Source organism: Thunnus maccoyii, chromosome 22, assembly GCF_910596095.1.
Source record: "Thunnus maccoyii chromosome 22, fThuMac1.1, whole genome shotgun sequence".
In the NCBI taxonomy this organism is placed as follows: Eukaryota; Metazoa; Chordata; class Actinopteri; order Scombriformes; family Scombridae; genus Thunnus; species Thunnus maccoyii.
In genome coordinates, this window is record NC_056554.1 from 7,540,630 (window position 1) to 7,562,578 (window position 21,949).

The window sequence follows — 21,949 nt, forward strand, 5'->3', positions numbered from 1 at the left end:
CATAAATGAGTCAGAGTCTAAAAATCTGAATCTGTATGAGGTAATGATTAAAGAGCTATTTACCTCCTTTATAATGTTTTGAATGCTATGCTTAGAGGAAGACGATGCCTACAAGTACTGAGGGATTTCCCCTGCAAATCTCTTGCAAGTAGATAACATGAGACCTTCTGATAGTGATTATCATCATCACTCTTATCTTTAGCTAAAAAATGTTCCTTGTTTACAAGGTTTCCTCATTCATATGTGTAGGTCTACATTTTTCATTACAAATCACAGCCAACATCAAATGTTATGTCCCTGATTCCACTTTCCTAATAAATATTCAACAATGCCCTCTGCCAAACATTGACTAGAGAGCAGAGGAGATCTCAGCACGATCATAAATGAAATCAAAGCCACATTTTCTGATGCGCTAATCTCGCTCCCTGGTTTCTTCAAGTACAGTTAAAGAGCCAACCTTAAAAATACCTTACAGATTCTTACAAATTTAGTACCGGTTCCTATTCAGAATCACGTTTCTGAACAACAATCCCTAATTGTTGGGAAAGTTGTCAAGACTATTCAGAGTGTAACTTAGTGTATGATACCTTTGTATCTTTATGAATGTTAACATTACACTTCCTGGTATACATACAGTACAGTACATGACCAGCTATTATGTCATTACTTGAGGTGCGGTATGTAGCCAAGAGGAAATTGTTTAGCCAGTGAATTCAGTCATTACATGTCTGGTATGAACGCTAAACTACTGTATATGGTACATGTACATGAGCACAAAATGCACACATGTTTCTCAAACTTCCAAACTGAGAGCTAGACAGGGTGGTACATGCTAACTGTACAGTAAATAACTGCTGGCTCCCTGCAGATCCACAGCGCATTTTACTGTCAGACTTTCTGGTCCACCTGCTAGTAGCTCCACACCACTGACCTGTGACAGAATCATTTACAGATAAAACATAATTCTATTTCATAAACCTACAATAATAAACATTCATATATTATATTTTTAATGTGTCTTTTATGTGTGATAACTCTGTTGAAGGTATCTGGATGTCAACACATAAATTGTAGGTAGTGTCTAATACAATATTTGTGTCATCTGTTGTGTAATTATATTTAATTCAAGCAAGGGGTGCTCAGAGTCAGAGAAGAAAGCAGTAGCTTATTTATTCACAATGATTGTAACACATGTATAATTTCTGAAAAATACTCTATTCTCTACTCTACTCATATTCAATGATAAATGTATTTGATAGGCCACAAATATAAATATTACAAATTACAATGCTATGAGTAAAAATACAGCAGTGTGTAACAGATCAAGTCAATTATCCCCCATCATCTCCAAGGTTTGTTGAGTGATCCAAATATAGAAAAATGAATAATGAGACTGTCAAGATACTCACTCACTCTCTCATTTATACAAACACACTTTGCTTGCAGGAGGCCAGTGCGCCTGTGCATAACGGGGACTGGGGGCAGAGGCAGATGCTGCCTTCACTGACACCAGAAATATCTGATTATGAAATTGCACAGAAACAACAAATAGAAAAGGTGAATAAGTGAGTAAATTGGCAGTAAGCTGGAGTGGCTTTAAAGAAGTATATTTATAATACACTTTTGTCACAAAAACTATTCTTCTATTTATTTTATGATTGCACATGTGTTTAAAATGCTGTGTGGAACTAATTTATTTAAAGAAAATTGTTTAATTGTTTCATTAATTGAAAAGAGACATTGACGAGCTGCATGACAAGCAGCTGCGGGTCAATATTATGTATATTTCGTTTCATTTTCTTCTTCTAAACTTTAAACTTGTACCAGCTCTTTTCACTTAGAATATGTTTGACATATTTTACTGTTCATTTCTATTTTATATTATTTATGATTACTTAATTTTTTGTGTATATTTTGATTCTTATGCACCACAACACCAATGCAAATTCCTTGTATGTGGAATCCTGCAATAAACGTACGTATAATGTGGGTGCTCAGAAGGACGAGCCTCCGTTGAGCACCTGAAGGCAGCACGAAAGCTCCAGCGATGTAGAGCGCAGGACAGGTGGAGAAGGAGGTGGAGGCTGATCGGGGAGAAGCATGAAGAATAGACCCGGTGTCTAAGCTGACAGACGGGGAGAGCATCTCATCTTCCCTCGCTCTTTAGGGGCCGAATGGAAGCGGAGGGAGGCAGCGGGGCTGAGGACATGATGGAGGAGAAGAAGCAGTTTCTTTGAGGGGTGGTGGAAGGTAGGAGCGGCCGACTTCATAACTGACCTGTCAGATCATGTGATTTTTCTTGTCTTGGGGAGATGATTATGAATAGATCTCTGATCTATGAACTAGAATGTGAATACTATTTGACTGCAGAATGTGAGTTATCTCACCAGTCTTGTGCCTGAGACTGAATATTCAAGTGAACAAGGGTAAGACCTTTGAGTTGGAAAACTGAGTGACCTGTGTGCATAAATTAAAAACGAGCGCAATTAAACAAAATAAAAGGTAGAGAATGAACTGTACATACTTTTCAACTTGGTATTTGAGCATTTCTGCTCCTGGACTTAATGACCAGCTTGTCATATTTTAAGCTGGCTATGTCTCCTCTTTCACGGGCTGCTCTCAGCGTAGGCAAAAGTTCTTTCCTCCTCTTCAGCACTGCCTCTGAAGATATATACATAAATGTTGGTGCCTCTCACTTTCTTCGCAGAGGCTATAATAGCCTGTTTATCCTTGAAACGCAGGAGTTTGACAATAATTTGTCAGGGTCTTCCCCCCTCCTGATACTGACCCACTCTGTGGGTGCGTTCAATTTCAATATATGTAATAATAGGAGATGATGAAGAGGATAATGGTGATTATAGTTGTAATGATGAGGATAATGATGATGAAGAGATGAAGAGGAAAGGATAACCACAACAGAATCAGTGGTGAAAATGCTGTTAATGAGGTTATTACTGCAGTTTCTCAAATCTGTCTCCAATTTTTTGATGAAAATATAGACCCTGAAAATAAACCAAAAATATCGTTCATGTGACCAGACAACAATAATAACAATCCATATGCATTAAATAATGTTCTGTCATCTGACAGATAGTGAGAACAGGTGTTCACCCACATCTGTCATTCATTATTTTACGTATCTGTAAAGCTAATCACACAAATATTGTTGTCTTTGGCATACAGTGTCATCATGCAGCTTCAGCTCCATCTCACACTTGATTACTAATTCTTAGACCTGTGTTTTTCTCTGCCCCATGTGGTGGCATCCAGCAGAGTAGATAATTGCAGGATGCACATGCACATTCACAGGTAGACATGCACATGCACACATATGCACAAAAATACACACTCTCCATGGGCATGCAGGAGAAAACAGTCTGGATTGTAAGTTGATCCGATTTCTATGCTCAGTCCATTTTTCTTTTCCCTCTACAGGTTTCTATGGGAGGCCTTGGTCTATGGATCAGAGGAAAGTTCTCTTTCAATGGTTAGTCTGTCACCACTCTTCCAAGAAACTAATTAACCTGGTGTGTGCAAGCCTGCATGCTCTCTACACTTAATGTGTGAGCATATGTGTGTAAACCCAGCCAGAGGGGATGTTTTTTTGTTGTTGTTGTTCTTCTTCCCATAAATAACATGAGCTCAGGAATCACTGACCTGACGCCTCTGGGCTAAACCCAGTTGCACGCCTGTATTTCAGTGCAAGCCAGACCTGAGAGAAATCACTGAGGCAGAATGACTTTATAGCAGAGGGCAGGCTCATTCTCAGTCCAGAGGCTCAGCCATGGATGACAGGAGGGGGAAAAAGAGGGGAGGGCAGATACTGCATTTTGTGTTAGAGGGAGACAGAGAAAGAGGATCAGAGATAGTCTTGGGAGCATTTGGTTCCACTGGTATGGTTTTTAGGGATGGCTCTGTCAGTTGGTCCGCCACTTTGGTCCAGAGAAATATGTATCAGCATCTACCAGATGGATTGGCACAATTGTTTGTACAGGCATTCATAGTTGCCAGCTGATGTATCCTAACGACTTTAGTGATCCTCTGACATTTAGGTTTAAGGTGAAAGGCAGCAACAACTATTTGATGGATTGCCTTGACATTTGGTACAGACATTCATGTCCCCCTCAGGATGAATTGTAGTCACTTTGGTGATCCCTTAACCTTTCATCTAGCTAGCACCATCATCAGCTCAAATTTCTAACTAATCCAATACTTACTGTTTTACTTTTTACTTAAGTTTATGACTGAATACCTTTGAAACTAATTACAACTGCATCAGCCTCAGATGAACTTTGTGTTTAGTATTAAGTGGCAAATGTTAGCGTGCTAACAAGAAACTAACTAAACTAAGATGGTGAACCTGAACGTGTCCATTATACATGCTAAGCATCAGCATGTTAGCATTGTTAGCATGTCAACATGCTGATGCTGTGCTAAGTACAGAGTACACAGAGTCGCTAACATGGCTGTAGACTTTTGTTTTGAGGCTTATACCAATATTTCTAGTATTATTTATCTATTAACAACGTTCAATGTTAGCATGTCAGCAATATCAATAAGTAGTATTTAGAGAATTTCAATGTGACTTTTTGACGTCCATCTTAAAGTTTATCGATTTAAATGCACACGAGCACAAGCATTAATTTCTTTTCATTTTATAAAACATTTGTGAGGGTTGAAAGGCTTCCTTGTACAGTTTAGATGATCATGGGTCATGAAAACTCTACAATAACAAAAACAAAATTTTCTGACCTTTTCAATGGTACTAAAACCTTTTCATGCTGCCTTGTAACGAAGAATGAATGGTAGTACAATTCAGTTTTTTTGCAGTGACCTTCACTAGGACACCAGAGAGCTGCTCAGCACAACCACACTGTTAAGTTGGCCACAGAGTGTCGATACAGCGCCAGCTAAGTGCAGTAATAGACCCTCATTTTTGAATGAGACCTGGAAGCATCAGGACAACATAAAAAGTGTGCCATTTAAAACCAGATGGAATCAACATTCAAGATAATCAAATGTACTGTACATTATGAATTTTCTATTCCAGTTTCAAGGCAGTAGGTCAAGTCTATTAGAATCTTGACTAAACAAGGCAAAGAAGGCAGCTCCATATTGAGTCTGCCACAGCAGCTCTCATTAACAGTTTCATCAACTCACAAAGAAAGACAACCTCGTTCAGCATGAACTACAGTAGAATACTAAAACGTCAATTCTCCACTTAAAGCATCATAGTCCATGCATGAAAATCAAAACAAGAACATACCAGTAGTCAAACATTAATTTGCACAAATATGAGACATTACATTCCCTTTTCATGTATGTTCATATTTCCCATGTGTATACCTTGTACTCTGAAAGGACCCAATTAATTCTTGATAACATACAGTACAGCACATGTCTTACATATGAGTGGAACGACACAAGTCCCTGTTGGGAGCTGTGACACAGTTTTGTAGTTGAGCAGCCAATAGTAGCAGTCATCGGCATCCCCGGAGATTAAGTTGTTCCCTCTGCTGTCTGCTTTCCACAGCTCTTAAATATGCTTGCAGTTTGCGGTTGAGCTACACCAGATCATATCACATTGTTTTAATTCACATTTATGGTTTAATGGGTGTATAATCTTTGTGATAAAAACTATAATGTGTCCCTGAATGTGTGCCCAAATGTTGCATTTCAGGAAAAGCTGTGCATTTAAATTGATAAACCTTAAGATATTGAACAACAAAAAGTCACATTGACTTTACATGAACTAATTCATTGATATTGATGGCATGCTAACGTTGGATACTGAACATTGTTGCTAGATAAGTATTACTAAAAATACTGGTAGCGTTAAAGCAAAAACAATGTTAGCAGCTCTGTGAAGCTCTAGTGAAGCACAGTGATGCTTTGAGCTAAATGCTAACATCTGCAGGCTAACATGGTCACAATGACAATGCTAACATGGAGATGTTTAGCAGGTATAATGTTACTGTGTTCACCATCTTAGTTTAGCACGCTAACGTTAATTAGCAGTTAAGTTTTGGACAAGTTTAGAATTTGACCTTATGGCAGTAGATGAAAAGTTAAGAAATCAATTTTGCAACTTTTTGTTGAACATCTACTTTTTGTATGATCGCTTGAATGTCTGCAGAGGACTATTTAGAAAGAAAAGTACCTCAGAAAGTATTTTGGTGGGTTCAACTGGAGGACATCAAAGCTTTGTGAGGAGATTATGAGGATGAATTTGACTTCCAAAACTTTGTCAGCGTAGCAGCAGCTGAGTGTGTAGGCTCCAGGTTTATTTATAGATTGGCTTTTTTTGGCTCAAGTGTGGGGTACGGGACAAATTCATAGCATTGCATAAGTTTGGCACAGTAGAGCTTTGGATGTGTGTGTGTGTTTGAGGGAGGTAGGTTGCAGCTTTGTGGAGACGACTTACATACCATCTGTCTAGGAAATGAGGCAGAGAGAGAGTGAGAACACAGTCCACCCACAAATGACAAGAAAGACAAGAGCTGGTCCATTTCCAGCGAGAGCGAGAGAACAATATTCATGTGTTTATGTGCGTTTGTATGAATGTATAGTCATGCAGATATTGTTTCACTCCTAGTACTATGCATTATTTATAATTCAGGGGTCATTTCCTGTAACTTAGCCGGCCATGGAGCCCCACGATCGATACAGTGGATCTATTTTGTTGCTGCTTGTTGTTTTTTTTTCCTCCTGCTGTCCGCACTTCACTCTCAGCTCTTAATCCCTTCCTACCCGACAAAGCTCAAGTTTTATTTATGACATTTTGATCCTTAGACCATCATCTTGTGAAATTCATGAATTTTACCTGAATTTAAACAGAATGTCAAGAATAAAACCAAATGTAAATCCAATTAAAATGTGAGTTACAGGGATATAGAGGAGTAAAATAACAGCTAAGGGACAAAAAGTCTAATAATTACAAAAGAAGAAAAACAGATTTTGAAAATAATGATCTACTGTAAACTTGCACTTCAGTAACATCTCATCATGCCTTCTCTGTGTATCTATGTCTGTTTGTGCCAGGATGCAACGCTGGGGTTTGAACACCTACCTGTACGGTCCAAAAGATGACCTGAAACACAGATTGTTGTGGAGAGAAGTCTACTCTCCTGAAGAGGAGGGTAAGAACATCACTTCTATCCATCTATCCATCTGACTGACTGACTGCAGCCTAACTTGTTTCACTTTCCTACTCCAGAACATTGCGTCTTCCATCAAGGTGAAAAGTCATTGTCCCAAATATGAAATTGCCTTTTTGACATTATAGGTAGATTTATTTCTCTTTACCGTCCAGAAGGCATCAACATTTTTCATGATATTCATTATTAATTTTATTGTGCTCTGGAAGACGCCATGCCATTAGTCTGGAGGCCTGGTTGTTTACAGTCAAGCTGAATTTCCAAAGACAGACATAAAATGGAGATTAGAGAGAAACTTTAAAATGTTGTCTCACAATCCAAAGTGATACTCACAGCTGGTAAATTTTGAGAAAAAAAGTGAATGGTGCTCCAAAATGATTGTGGAAAACAAAACAAAAAGTATAAAATTGTAAGGAACACAGTTTTATCAGCAGTGACATTCCAAGGATTAGTATGTATGTAGATCATAGTGTATAGAATTAGATGGATTTGGGAAACGCCATGTCTTACATTTAAAAAAGTCACCAAATAGGTGACTACAATTCAACTATATTTCACTGGAAGATGGAAAAATCATCAGGTATTTTTTCATTTGCTTCAAGGAAAACAATTCAAAATGTGACAAAAAGATTAAATGACTTGTTGAAACAGATCCATCCTCCCTTCCTACTTCAACCTGTCTGTCCACATCTCATGTCTTGACAGATTGAATCTTCAGGGACTGTGGCGACAATCCGTATCGTCGGAAGAACTTGATTAAAAAAAAGATACACACACACACGCACACACACGCAACAAACAAAAAACAAATGTTATTACTGAACACAATAATTTGTAGATTATTTGAATTAAAAGTGAGAAGAAACTTGTCATGATGTCGACAGAGACTGAATTGAAACAGCAGTTTATTCTCACCTCCTCCAACACACTCTGCATGTCTGAGTCTGAGAGCTGAACATATGAGTTCAATCTGATCTTCAATCCAACAACATACCCTGTTGACATAAATGTAAAATATGTTACATGAAATAATACACATTATAATATAAATGGATAATCTATTACATTAATGAGTATTCAACATCAGTTAAAATATGTTGACCAAAAATATTGTGCCTGTATCACAATAATTAAATACTACACATAATCGTATACTATTAGTTATTATCACCGATGAGTATAATTTGTATTATAGCACTTTTTAAAAAAACTACATTTAAGTGTCATAACATACATTAAAACAACAATTATGATTCCAACATTTATGAAAAACAGTCAAATGTATGTCACAAAACAAAAAAAGTCTAAAATGTCTTTTCTGTACACAGTACTACTTCAAATAATATGTCTTACTGTTGTTGTTTTATATTTTATAAATCATGTTGAAATTTTATCCATTTAAATAATTGTATAGTAAGTATGAATTCATGGCTTTATAAACACAAGTAGCTTAGTTTATTTTTTTGGCTGCAATTAAAAGGAGATTCACATAATGAATGGTTAACAAGAAGTACAATTATAAATATAAATATAAATATAAAGGATAAAAAACAATACAGTTGTGATTGGGAAATCAATCATAATATAAATCTGATGAGAATACAATTATCAATTGGGCACTAAAAACAAAAGCTCAGGCCCATGTAATGAATGTAACAAATGCATATACTTACGAGGCCCTTCTGTTGTAGTCAAAGTCATTTTTGGCAAGACAGTGGTTGTTCACATGGAAAGAAAATTAGATACACAGGAATTAATATTTTGTTACAATAATGTCAAATATATTATATTAAATAAATGTGATGTATACATTTTTCTAGAATTTCATTTAAATGTAAGCTAAATTACATATGTTTTTTACTTAACACAAAAAGAGAGGAAAAAATAATGACGAGAAAAGGTGAGGTGATGTTCAGTGTGTCATTTAAATTGTCCTTGAACGGTGCAAAGATAAAACAAAACAAAACAAAACAAGAAACATGGAAGGGAAAAATGCAACGTGAAACTGAAGGGCAGTTCTTAAGTGTATGAATGAGGATTCTTAAATCTAACAAAGAAACAGTTACTACTGCTGCTGGTGGTTATGTTAACTGACTGATAGCTGCCCATATTGTGATAGAATGCGTCAGCTTTCACCCACAATTTGTTCAGTTTGGCTACTGCTGATGCTAACTGGGTTTCCGGGTGCTTACCTGCACTCACTAGGTAGTGGCTACCACTACATTGCAACTAAGCTCATATACCATTAGTTATTAACTATTTTGGTGATCCGGTACTAATTTAAACATGTATTTCATCACCTAGTCCTGTATATTGTCCTGTGTACACTGCTAAGAGAGAGAAACAGTGTTGTGCCTGGTTAAACACACATCAGTGAAGTGAAATATCTCACCAGTGACTGCAGTGATGTTTACTCCACTGCTTCTGACGTTCTCAAACACAGAGAAGAGAGTGAATGTGTATTTAGTTCCAGCAGTGAGAGATGACACTGTGTGAGTTACTGCTCCATCTCCATCTGGTGCAGTGATGTTTATCTCTGTACCATTAAACTGGAGAATGAAGCTGACATTGTTGTTCACTTTATTCCACTGCAGAGTGATGCTGGTCTCATTTTGACCTGTTGATCTGAAGCTTTTTGTGTTTGGAGGAGCTACAAGTGAAAAGAAGCAGGGATTGATTTCACTAAGAAAGAACTGACTGGTACATGAAGTTCCTTTCATGATATTGTTGCTGCTAAATGCCTGTTGTTCATATTTGCTGTTTACAGTTGCTAACAGTTATGGCTGCTACTAACTGGCATTGACTAGCTTGTTGCAGCCACCACAATTCAAGCTAATCCATGAACAGTTAGGTAACCATTCATACATCTGAATACATCTTTTATTATCTATCAGGTTGTCGTATGTAAATTAATTAAACAGAACAACTGTGTTATGCCTGGTTCAAAACAGATAAATTAAAAGAATATATTATATAGTTAATTTGATATTTCTCACCAGTGACTGCAGTAATGTTTACTCCACTGCTTCTGATGTTCTCAAACACAGAGAAGAGAGTGAATGTGTATTTAGTTCCAGCAGTGAGAGATGAGACTGTGTGAGTTACTGCTCCATCTCCATCGGGTGCAGTGATGTTTATCTCTGTACCATTAAACTGGAGAATAAAGCTGACATTGTTGTTCACTTTATTCCACTGCAGAGTGATGCTGGTCTCATCTTGTCCTGTTGATATCAAACTGTTTGTGTTTGGAGGAGCTGCAACAGAAAAGGAGTAGAAATGTATTTCATTGAGAAAGAACTGCCTGCAAAAAAGTGTTTCATTCCATTCAAAAGAGCTGTAAATATAAATGTCACTCTATTAATGTGTTGCTTCCTTTTACTATTACTGCTGATAAATACTACTAACTGTCCTATCACACCAGGTTCTACATGTGGTTCATTACATGATATTGTTGCTGCTAAGTGTTTGCTGTTCATACTTGCATTTACAGTTGCTAACAGTTATGGCTGCTACTAACTGGCATTGACTAGGTTGTCGCTGCCACCACAATTCAAGCTAATCCATGAACAGTTAGGTAACCATTCATACATCTGAATACATCTTTTATTATGTGTCAGGTTGTCATATACTATGTAAATTAATTGACACAGAACAACTGCGTTATGCTTGGTTCAAAATAGATAAATCAAAATCATATATTATATTGTAAATATGTGAAATATCTCACCAGTGACTGCAGTAATGTTTACTCCACTGCTTCTGATGTTCTCAAACACAGAGAAGAGAGTGAATGTGTATTTAGTTCCAGCAGTGAGAGATGAGATTGTGTGAGTTACTGCTCCATCTCCATCTGGTGCAGTGATGTTTATCTCTGTACCATTAAACTGGAGAATAAAGCTGACATTGTTGTTCACTTTATTCCACTGCAGAGTGATGCTGGTCTCATCTTGTCCTGTTGATCTGAAGCTTCCTGCATTTGGAGGAGCTGAGACAGAAAAAGAGAAGAAAGAAAATGTATTAACAAACGACTGTCTGTAAAAAATGTAAATGTTTCCTCTGGCTGTTAAAGATGCTCCATTTTGCATCCCTACATGAATAAAAACGAATGCTGTCTATGAAAAAAAAACAACAAGTGAATAAACTGTTTGCATTACTAATAATGAAGTTTTTTTTATCCAGTTTTCACATTTTAGGGTCTAATCCATTCCACTATATCTGACAATAGAGGTGTAATCAACAATAAATAAAAATCACAACGTCAGAGTAGTTTTATACTGAATAGGTATGTCTTAGTTTCACACTGGTGGACTGAAAAGGAGATGATGACTTGTTAAGGTGATATAGTATATAGAAATAAAGTGAAATATCTCACCAGTGACTGCAGTAATGTTTACTCCACTGCTTCTGACGTTCTCAAACACAGAGAAGAGAGTGAATGTGTATTTAGTTCCAGCAGTGAGAGATGAGACTGTGTGAGTTACCGCTCCATCTCCATCGGGCGCAGTGATGTTTATCTCTGTATCATTAAACTGGAGAATAAAGCTGACATTGTTGTTCACTTTATTCCACTGCAGAGTGATGCTGGTCTCATCTTGTCCTGTTGATCTGAAGCTTCCTGTGTTTGGAGGAGCTGAGACAGAAAAAGAGAAGAAAGAAAATGTATTAACAAAGGACTGTCTGTAAAAAGTGTAAATGCTTCCTCTGGCTGTTAAAGATGCTCCATTTTGCATCCCTATATGAATAAAAACTTATGCTGTTTAAAGAAAACTAACAAGTGAATGCATTGTTTGCATTCTTAACAATTATATGTATGTATCCGGGATTCACACTTTATAGTCTAATCCATTCAATTATATTTGACAACAGAGATGTAATCAACAATAAATAAAAAATCACAGGGTCGGAGGAATTTCACACTGAGTAGATATGTCTTAGTTTCACACTGGTGGACTGAAAAGCAGACGGTGACTTGTTAAGGTGATATAGTATATAGAAATAAAGTGAAATATCTCACCAGTGACTGCAGTAATGTTTACTCCACTGCTTCTGATGTTCTCAAACACAGAGAAGAGAGTGAATGTGTATTTAGTTCCAGCAGTGAGAGTTGAGACTGTGTGAGTTACTGCTCCATCTCCATCTGGTGCACTGATGTTTATCTCTGTATCATTAAACTGGAGAATAAAGCTGACATTGTTGTTCACTTTATTCCACTGCAGAGTGATGCTGGTCTCATCTTGTCCTGTTGAACTGAAGCTTCCTGTGTTTGGAGGAGCTGAGACAGAAGAAGAGAAGAAAGAAAATGTATTAACAAACGACTGTCTGTAAAAAGTGTAAATGTTTCCTCTGGCTGTTAAAGATGCTCCATTTTGCATCCCTACATGAACAAAAACTTATGCTGTATACAAGAAAACTAACAAGTGAATGCATTGTTTGCATTCTTAACAATTATGTTTCTTTATCCAGGATTCACATTTTATAGTCTAATCCATTCAATTATATTTGACAACAGAGATGTAATCAACAATAAATAAAAAATCACAGGGTCGGACTGAAAAGCAGACAGTGACTTGTTAAGGTGAAACAGTGTATAGAAATAAAGTGAAATATCTCACCAGTGACTGCAGTAATGTTTATTCCACTGCTTCTGATGTTCTCAAACACAGAGAAGAGAGTGAATGTGTATTTAGTTCCAGCAGTGAGAGATGACACTGTGTGAGTTACTGCTCCAACTCCATCTGGTGCAGTGATGTTTATCTCTGTACCATTAAACTGGAGAATAAAGCTGACATTGTTGTTCACTTTATTCCACTGCAGAGTGATGCTGGTCTCATCTTGTCCTGTTGATCTGAAACTTACTGCATTTGGAGGAGCTGAGACAGAAAAAGAGAAGAAAGAAAATGTATTAACAAACGACTGTCTGTAAAAAATGTAAATGTTTCCTCTGTCTGTTAAAGATGCTCCATTTTGCATCCCTACATGAATAAAAACGAATGCTGTCTATGAAAAAACTAACAAGTGAATAAAGTGTTTTCATTACTAATAATGAAGTTTTTTTATCCAGTTTTCACATTTTAGGGTCTAATCCATTCCACTATATCTGACAACAGAGGTGTAATCAACAATAAATAAAAATCATAACGTCAGAGTAGTTTTATACTGAATAGGTATGTCTTAGTTTCACACTGGTGGACTGAAAAGCAGATGGTGACTTGTCAAGGTGAAACAGTGTATAGAAATAAAGTGAAATATCTCACCAGTGACTGCAGTAATGTTTACTCCACTGCTTCTGATGCTCTCAAACACAGAGAAGAGAGTGAATGTGTATTTAGTTCCAGCAGTTAGAGATGAGACTGTGTGAGTTACTGCTCCATCTCCATCTGGTGCAGTGATGTTTATCTCTGTACCATTAAACTGGAGAATAAAGCTGACATTGTTGTTCACTTTATTCCACTGCAGAGTGATGCTGGTCTCATCTTGTCCTGTTGATCTGAAGCTTCCTGCATTTGGAGGAGCTGAGACAGAAAAAGAGAAGAAAGAAAATGTATTAACAAAGGACTGTCTGTAAAAAGTGTAAATGTTTCCTCTGGCTGTTAAAGATGCTCCATTTTGCATCCGTATATGAATAAAAACTTATGCTGTTTAAAGAAAACTAACAAGTGAATGCATTGTTTGCATTATTAACAATTATGTGTCTGTATCCAGGATTCACACTTTATAGTCTAATCCATTCAATTATATTTGACAACAGAGATGTAATCAACAATAAATAAAAAATCACAGGGTCGGACTGAAAAGCAGACAGTGACTTGTTAAGGTGAAACAGTGTATAGAAATAAAGTGAAATATCTCACCAGTGACTGCAGTAATGTTTATTCCACTGCTTCTGATGTTCTCAAACACAGAGAAGAGAGTGAATGTGTATTTAGTTCCAGCAGTGAGAGATGACACTGTGTGAGTTACTGCTCCAACTCCATCTGGTGCAGTGATGTTTATCTCTGTACCATTAAACTGGAGAATAAAGCTGACATTGTTGTTCACTTTATTCCACTGCAGAGTGATGCTGGTCTCATCTTGTCCTGTTGATCTGAAACTTACTGCATTTGGAGGAGCTGAGACAGAAAAAGAGAAGAAAGAAAATGTATTAACAAAGGACTGTAAAAAGTGTAAATGTTTCCTCTGTCTGTTAAAGATGCTCCATTTTGCATCCCTACATGAATAAAAACGAATGCTGTCTATGAAAAAACTAACAAGTGAATAAAGTGTTTTCATTACTAATAATGAAGTTTTTTTATCCAGTTTTCACATTTTAGGGTCTAATCCATTCCACTATATCTGACAACAGAGGTGTAATCAACAATAAATAAAAATCATAACGTCAGAGTAGTTTTATACTGAATAGGTATGTCTTAGTTTCACACTGGTGGACTGAAAAGCAGATGGTGACTTGTCAAGGTGAAACAGTGTATAGAAATAAAGTGAAATATCTCACCAGTGACTGCAGTAATGTTTACTCCACTGCTTCTGATGTTCTCAAACACAGAGAAGAGAGTGAATGTGTATTTAGTTCCAGCAGTTAGAGATGAGACTGTGTGAGTTACTGCTCCATCTCCATCTGGTGCAGTGATGTTTATCTCTGTATCATTAAACTGGAGAATAAAGCTGACATTGTTGTTCACTTTATTCCACTGCAGAGTGATGCTGGTCTCATCTTGTCCTGTTGATCTGAAGCTTCCTGCATTTGGAGGAGCTGAGACAGAAAAAGAGAAGAAAGAAAATGTATTAACAAAGGACTGTCTGTAAAAAGTGTAAATGTTTCCTCTGGCTGTTAAAGATGCTCCATTTTGCATCCGTATATGAATAAAAACTTATGCTGTTTAAAGAAAACTAACAAGTGAATGCATTGTTTGCATTATTAACAATTATGTGTCTGTATCCAGGATTCACACTTTATAGTCTAATCCATTCAATTATATTTGACAACAGAGATGTAATCAACAATAAATAAAAAATCACAGGGTCGGACTGAAAAGCAGACAGTGACTTGTTAAGGTGAAACAGTGTATAGAAATAAAGTGAAATATCTCACCAGTGACTGCAGTAATGTTTATTCCACTGCTTCTGATGTTCTCAAACACAGAGAAGAGAGTGAATGTGTATTTAGTTCCAGCAGTGAGAGATGACACTGTGTGAGTTACTGCTCCAACTCCATCTGGTGCAGTGATGTTTATCTCTGTACCATTAAACTGGAGAATAAAGCTGACATTGTTGTTCACTTTATTCCACTGCAGAGTGATGCTGGTCTCATCTTGTCCTGTTGATCTGAAACTTACTGCATTTGGAGGAGCTGAGACAGAAAAAGAGAAGAAAGAAAATGTATTAACAAAGGACTGTAAAAAGTGTAAATGTTTCCTCTGTCTGTTAAAGATGCTCCATTTTGCATCCCTACATGAATAAAAACGAATGCTGTCTATGAAAAAACTAACAAGTGAATAAAGTGTTTTCATTACTAATAATGAAGTTTTTTTATCCAGTTTTCACATTTTAGGGTCTAATCCATTCCACTATATCTGACAACAGAGGTGTAATCAACAATAAATAAAAATCATAACGTCAGAGTAGTTTTATACTGAATAGGTATGTCTTAGTTTCACACTGGTGGACTGAAAAGCAGACAGTGACTTGTCAAGGTGATATAGTATATAGAAATAAAGTGAAATATCTCACCAGTGACTGCAGTAATGTTTACTCCACTGCTTCTGATGTTCTCAAACACAGAGAAGAGAGTGAATGTGTATTTAGTTCCAGCAGTTAGAGATGAGACTGTGTGAGTTACTGCTCCATCTCCATCTGGTGCAGTGATGTTTATCTCTGTACCATTAAACTGGAGAATAAAGCTGACATTGTTGTTCACTTTATTCCACTGCAGAGTGATGCTGGTCTCATCTTGTCCTGTTGATCTGAAGCTTCCTGCATTTGGAGGAGCTGGACAGAAAAAGAGAAGAAAGAAAATGTATTAACAAAGGACTGTCTGTAAAAAGTGTAAATGTTTCCTCTGGCTGTTAAAGATGCTCCATTTTGCATCCGTATATGAATAAAAACTTATGCTGTTTAAAGAAAACTAACAAGTGAATGCATTGTTTGCATTATTAACAATTATGTGTCTGTATCCAGGATTCACACTTTATAGTCTAATCCATTCAATTATATTTGACAACAGAGATGTAATCAACAATAAATAAAAAATCACAGGGTCGGAGGAATTTCACACTGAGTAGATATGTCTTAGTTTCACACTGGTGGACTGAAAAGCAGACGGTGACTTGTTACGGTGATATAGTATATAGAAATAAAGTGAAATATCTCACCAGTGACTGCAGTAATGTTTACTCCACTGCTTCTGATGTTCTCAAACACAGAGAAGAGAGTGAATGTGTATTTAGTTCCAGCAGTGAGAGATGAGACTGTGTGAGTTACTGCTCCATCTCCATCTGGTGCAGTGATGTTTATCTCTGTACCATTAAACTGGAGAATAAAGCTGACATTGTTGTTCACTTTATTCCACTGCAGAGTGATGCTGGTCTCATCTTGTCCTGTTGATATCAAACTGTTTGTGTTTGGAGGAGCTGCAACAGAAAAGGAGTAGAAATGTATTTCATTGAGAAAGAACTGCCTGCAAAAAAGTGTTTCATTCCATTCAAAAGAGCTGTAAATATAAATGTCACTCTATTAATGTGTTGCTTCCTTTTACTATTACTGCTGATAAATACTACTAACCGTCCTATCACACCAGGTTCTACATGTGGTACATGTGGGTCATTACATGATATTGTTGCTGCTAAGTGTTTGCTGTTCATACTTGCATTTACAGTTGCTAACAGTTATGGCTGCTACTAACTGGCATTGACTAGCTTGTCGCTGCCACCACAATTCAAGCTAATCCATGAACAGTTAGGTAACCATTCATACATCTGAATACATCTTTTATTATGTGTCAGGTTGTCATATAGTATGTAAACTAATTGACACAGAACAACTGCGTTATGCTTGGTTTAAAATACATAAATCAAAATCATATATTTTATTATAAATATGTGAAATATCTCACCAGTGACTGCAGTAATGTTTACTCCACTGCTTCTGATGTTCTCAAACACAGAGAAGAGAGTGAATGTGTATTTAGTTCCAGCAGTGAGAGATGAGATTGTGTGAGTTACTGCTCCATCTCCATCTGGTGCAGTGATGTTTATCTCTGTACCATTAAACTGGAGAATAAAGCTGACATTGTTGTTCACTTTATTCCACTGCAGAGTGATGCTGGTCTCATCTTGTCCTGTTGATCTGAAGCTTCCTGCATTTGGAGGAGCTGAGACAGAAAAAGAGAAGAAAGAAAATGTATTAACAAACGACTGTCTGTAAAAAATGTAAATGTTTCCTCTGGCTGTTAAAGATGCTCCATTTTGCATCCCTACATGAATAAAAACGAATGCTGTCTATGAAAAAAAAACAACAAGTGAATAAACTGTTTGCATTACTAATAATGAAGTTTTTTTTATCCAGTTTTCACATTTTAGGGTCTAATCCATTCCACTATATCTGACAATAGAGGTGTAATCAACAATAAATAAAAATCACAACGTCAGAGTAGTTTTATACTGAATAGGTATGTCTTAGTTTCACACTGGTGGACTGAAAAGGAGATGATGACTTGTTAAGGTGATATAGTATATAGAAATAAAGTGAAATATCTCACCAGTGACTGCAGTAATGTTTACTCCACTGCTTCTGACGTTCTCAAACACAGAGAAGAGAGTGAATGTGTATTTAGTTCCAGCAGTGAGAGATGAGACTGTGTGAGTTACCGCTCCATCTCCATCGGGCGCAGTGATGTTTATCTCTGTATCATTAAACTGGAGAATAAAGCTGACATTGTTGTTCACTTTATTCCACTGCAGAGTGATGCTGGTCTCATCTTGTCCTGTTGATCTGAAGCTTCCTGTGTTTGGAGGAGCTGAGACAGAAAAAGAGAAGAAAGAAAATGTATTAACAAAGGACTGTCTGTAAAAAGTGTAAATGCTTCCTCTGGCTGTTAAAGATGCTCCATTTTGCATCCCTATATGAATAAAAACTTATGCTGTTTAAAGAAAACTAACAAGTGAATGCATTGTTTGCATTCTTAACAATTATATGTATGTATCCAGGATTCACACTTTATAGTCTAATCCATTCAATTATATTTGACAACAGAGATGTAATCAACAATAAATAAAAAATCACAGGGTCGGAGGAATTTCACACTGAGTAGATATGTCTTAGTTTCACACTGGTGGACTGAAAAGCAGACGGTGACTTGTTAAGGTGATATAGTATATAGAAATAAAGTGAAATATCTCACCAGTGACTGCAGTAATGTTTACTCCACTGCTTCTGATGTTCTCAAACACAGAGAAGAGAGTGAATGTGTATTTAGTTCCAGCAGTGAGAGTTGAGACTGTGTGAGTTACTGCTCCATCTCCATCTGGTGCACTGATGTTTATCTCTGTATCATTAAACTGGAGAATAAAGCTGACATTGTTGTTCACTTTATTCCACTGCAGAGTGATGCTGGTCTCATCTTGTCCTGTTGAACTGAAGCTTCCTGTGTTTGGAGGAGCTGAGACAGAAGAAGAGAAGAAAGAAAATGTATTAACAAACGACTGTCTGTAAAAAGTGTAAATGTTTCCTCTGGCTGTTAAAGATGCTCCATTTTGCATCCCTACATGAACAAAAACTTATGCTGTATACAAGAAAACTAACAAGTGAATGCATTGTTTGCATTCTTAACAATTATGTTTCTTTATCCAGGATTCACATTTTATAGTCTAATCCATTCAATTATATTTGACAACAGAGATGTAATCAACAATAAATAAAAAATCACAGGGTCGGACTGAAAAGCAGACAGTGACTTGTTAAGGTGAAACAGTGTATAGAAATAAAGTGAAATATCTCACCAGTGACTGCAGTAATGTTTATTCCACTGCTTCTGATGTTCTCAAACACAGAGAAGAGAGTGAATGTGTATTTAGTTCCAGCAGTGAGAGATGACACTGTGTGAGTTACTGCTCCAACTCCATCTGGTGCAGTGATGTTTATCTCTGTACCATTAAACTGGAGAATAAAGCTGACATTGTTGTTCACTTTATTCCACTGCAGAGTGATGCTGGTCTCATCTTGTCCTGTTGATCTGAAACTTACTGCATTTGGAGGAGCTGAGACAGAAAAAGAGAAGAAAGAAAATGTATTAACAAACGACTGTCTGTAAAAAATGTAAATGTTTCCTCTGTCTGTTAAAGATGCTCCATTTTGCATCCCTACATGAATAAAAACGAATGCTGTCTATGAAAAAACTAACAAGTGAATAAAGTGTTTTCATTACTAATAATGAAGTTTTTTTATCCAGTTTTCACATTTTAGGGTCTAATCCATTCCACTATATCTGACAACAGAGGTGTAATCAACAATAAATAAAAATCATAACGTCAGAGTAGTTTTATACTGAATAGGTATGTCTTAGTTTCACACTGGTGGACTGAAAAGCAGATGGTGACTTGTCAAGGTGAAACAGTGTATAGAAATAAAGTGAAATATCTCACCAGTGACTGCAGTAATGTTTACTCCACTGCTTCTGATGCTCTCAAACACAGAGAAGAGAGTGAATGTGTATTTAGTTCCAGCAGTTAGAGATGAGACTGTGTGAGTTACTGCTCCATCTCCATCTGGTGCAGTGATGTTTATCTCTGTACCATTAAACTGGAGAATAAAGCTGACATTGTTGTTCACTTTATTCCACTGCAGAGTGATGCTGGTCTCATCTTGTCCTGTTGATCTGAAGCTTCCTGCATTTGGAGGAGCTGAGACAGAAAAAGAGAAGAAAGAAAATGTATTAACAAAGGACTGTCTGTAAAAAGTGTAAATGTTTCCTCTGGCTGTTAAAGATGCTCCATTTTGCATCCGTATATGAATAAAAACTTATGCTGTTTAAAGAAAACTAACAAGTGAATGCATTGTTTGCATTATTAACAATTATGTGTCTGTATCCAGGATTCACACTTTATAGTCTAATCCATTCAATTATATTTGACAACAGAGATGTAATCAACAATAAATAAAAAATCACAGGGTCGGACTGAAAAGCAGACAGTGACTTGTTAAGGTGAAACAGTGTATAGAAATAAAGTGAAATATCTCACCAGTGACTGCAGTAATGTTTATTCCACTGCTTCTGATGTTCTCAAACACAGAGAAGAGAGTGAATGTGTATTTAGTTCCAGCAGTGAGAGATGACACTGTGTGAGTTACTGCTCCAACTCCATCTGGTGCAGTGATGTTTATCTCTGTACCATTAAACTGGAGAATAAAGCTGACATTGTTGTTCACTTTATTCCACTGCAGAGTGATGCTGGTCTCATCTTGTCCTGTTGATCTGAAACTTACTGCATTTGGAGGAGCTGAGACAGAAAAAGAGAAGAAAGAAAATGTATTAACAAAGGACTGTAAAAAGTGTAAATGTTTCCTCTGTCTGTTAAAGATGCTCCATTTTGCATCCCTACATGAATAAAAACGAATGCTGTCTATGAAAAAACTAACAAGTGAATAAAGTGTTTTCATTACTAATAATGAAGTTTTTTTATCCAGTTTTCACATTTTAGGGTCTAATCCATTCCACTATATCTGACAACAGAGGTGTAATCAACAATAAATAAAAATCATAACGTCAGAGTAGTTTTATACTGAATAGGTATGTCTTAGTTTCACACTGGTGGACTGAAAAGCAGACAGTGACTTGTCAAGGTGATATAGTATATAGAAATAAAGTGAAATATCTCACCAGTGACTGCAGTAATGTTTACTCCACTGCTTCTGATGTTCTCAAACACAGAGAAGAGAGTGAATGTGTATTTAGTTCCAGCAGTTAGAGATGAGACTGTGTGAGTTACTGCTCCATCTCCATCTGGTGCAGTGATGTTTATCTCTGTACCATTAAACTGGAGAATAAAGCTGACATTGTTGTTCACTTTATTCCACTGCAGAGTGATGCTGGTCTCATCTTGTCCTGTTGATCTGAAGCTTCCTGCATTTGGAGGAGCTGAGACAGAAAAAGAGAAGAAAGAAAATGTATTAACAAAGGACTGTCTGTAAAAAGTGTAAATGTTTCCTCTGGCTGTTAAAGATGCTCCATTTTGCATCCGTATATGAATAAAAACTTATGCTGTTTAAAGAAAACTAACAAGTGAATGCATTGTTTGCATTATTAACAATTATGTGTCTGTATCCAGGATTCACACTTTATAGTCTAATCCATTCAATTATATTTGACAACAGAGATGTAATCAACAATAAATAAAAAATCACAGGGTCGGACTGAAAAGCAGACAGTGACTTGTTAAGGTGAAACAGTGTATAGAAATAAAGTGAAATATCTCACCAGTGACTGCAGTAATGTTTATTCCACTGCTTCTGATGTTCTCAAACACAGAGAAGAGAGTGAATGTGTATTTAGTTCCAGCAGTGAGAGATGACACTGTGTGAGTTACTGCTCCAACTCCATCTGGTGCAGTGATGTTTATCTCTGTACCATTAAACTGGAGAATAAAGCTGACATTGTTGTTCACTTTATTCCACTGCAGAGTGATGCTGGTCTCATCTTGTCCTGTTGATCTGAAACTTACTGCATTTGGAGGAGCTGAGACAGAAAAAGAGAAGAAAGAAAATGTATTAACAAAGGACTGTAAAAAGTGTAAATGTTTCCTCTG

At 36.7% G+C, this 21,949-nt stretch overlaps 3 long non-coding RNA genes across 6 annotated transcripts; 2 read left to right on the plus strand and 1 right to left on the minus strand.

Annotated features, from left to right (window-relative positions):
- Window positions 1–2,020: 2,020 nt before the first annotated feature.
- On the plus strand, window positions 2,021–12,763 carry LOC121888872. 3 transcript variants are annotated; one of them, XR_006093359.1, is made up of 5 exons: window positions 2,021–2,250; window positions 3,436–3,487; window positions 7,042–7,139; window positions 9,752–9,857; window positions 11,087–11,314. It is a non-coding gene; the product is annotated as an uncharacterized LOC121888872 (long non-coding RNA). The 3 variants fall into 3 exon arrangements; XR_006093360.1 differs by lacking the exons at window positions 9,752–9,857; window positions 11,087–11,314 and adding an exon at window positions 12,374–12,763 and having other exon boundaries at window positions 2,027–2,250; XR_006093358.1 differs by lacking the exon at window positions 9,752–9,857 and having other exon boundaries at window positions 2,027–2,250.
- Window positions 7,245–10,182, minus strand: LOC121888873. 2 transcript variants are annotated; one of them, XR_006093362.1, is made up of 4 exons: window positions 10,154–10,182; window positions 8,831–8,839; window positions 8,073–8,152; window positions 7,245–7,908 (listed from the first exon to the last, which is right to left on the minus strand). It is a non-coding gene; the product is annotated as an uncharacterized LOC121888873 (long non-coding RNA). The 2 variants fall into 2 exon arrangements; XR_006093361.1 differs by lacking the exon at window positions 10,154–10,182 and adding an exon at window positions 9,550–9,578.
- Window positions 12,764–16,114: 3,351 nt separating the features above from the next.
- On the plus strand, window positions 16,115–17,692 carry LOC121888865. The gene is made up of 2 exons (XR_006093354.1): window positions 16,115–16,196; window positions 17,465–17,692. It is a non-coding gene; the product is annotated as an uncharacterized LOC121888865 (long non-coding RNA).
- The last annotated feature ends 4,257 nt before the right edge of the window (window positions 17,693–21,949 follow it).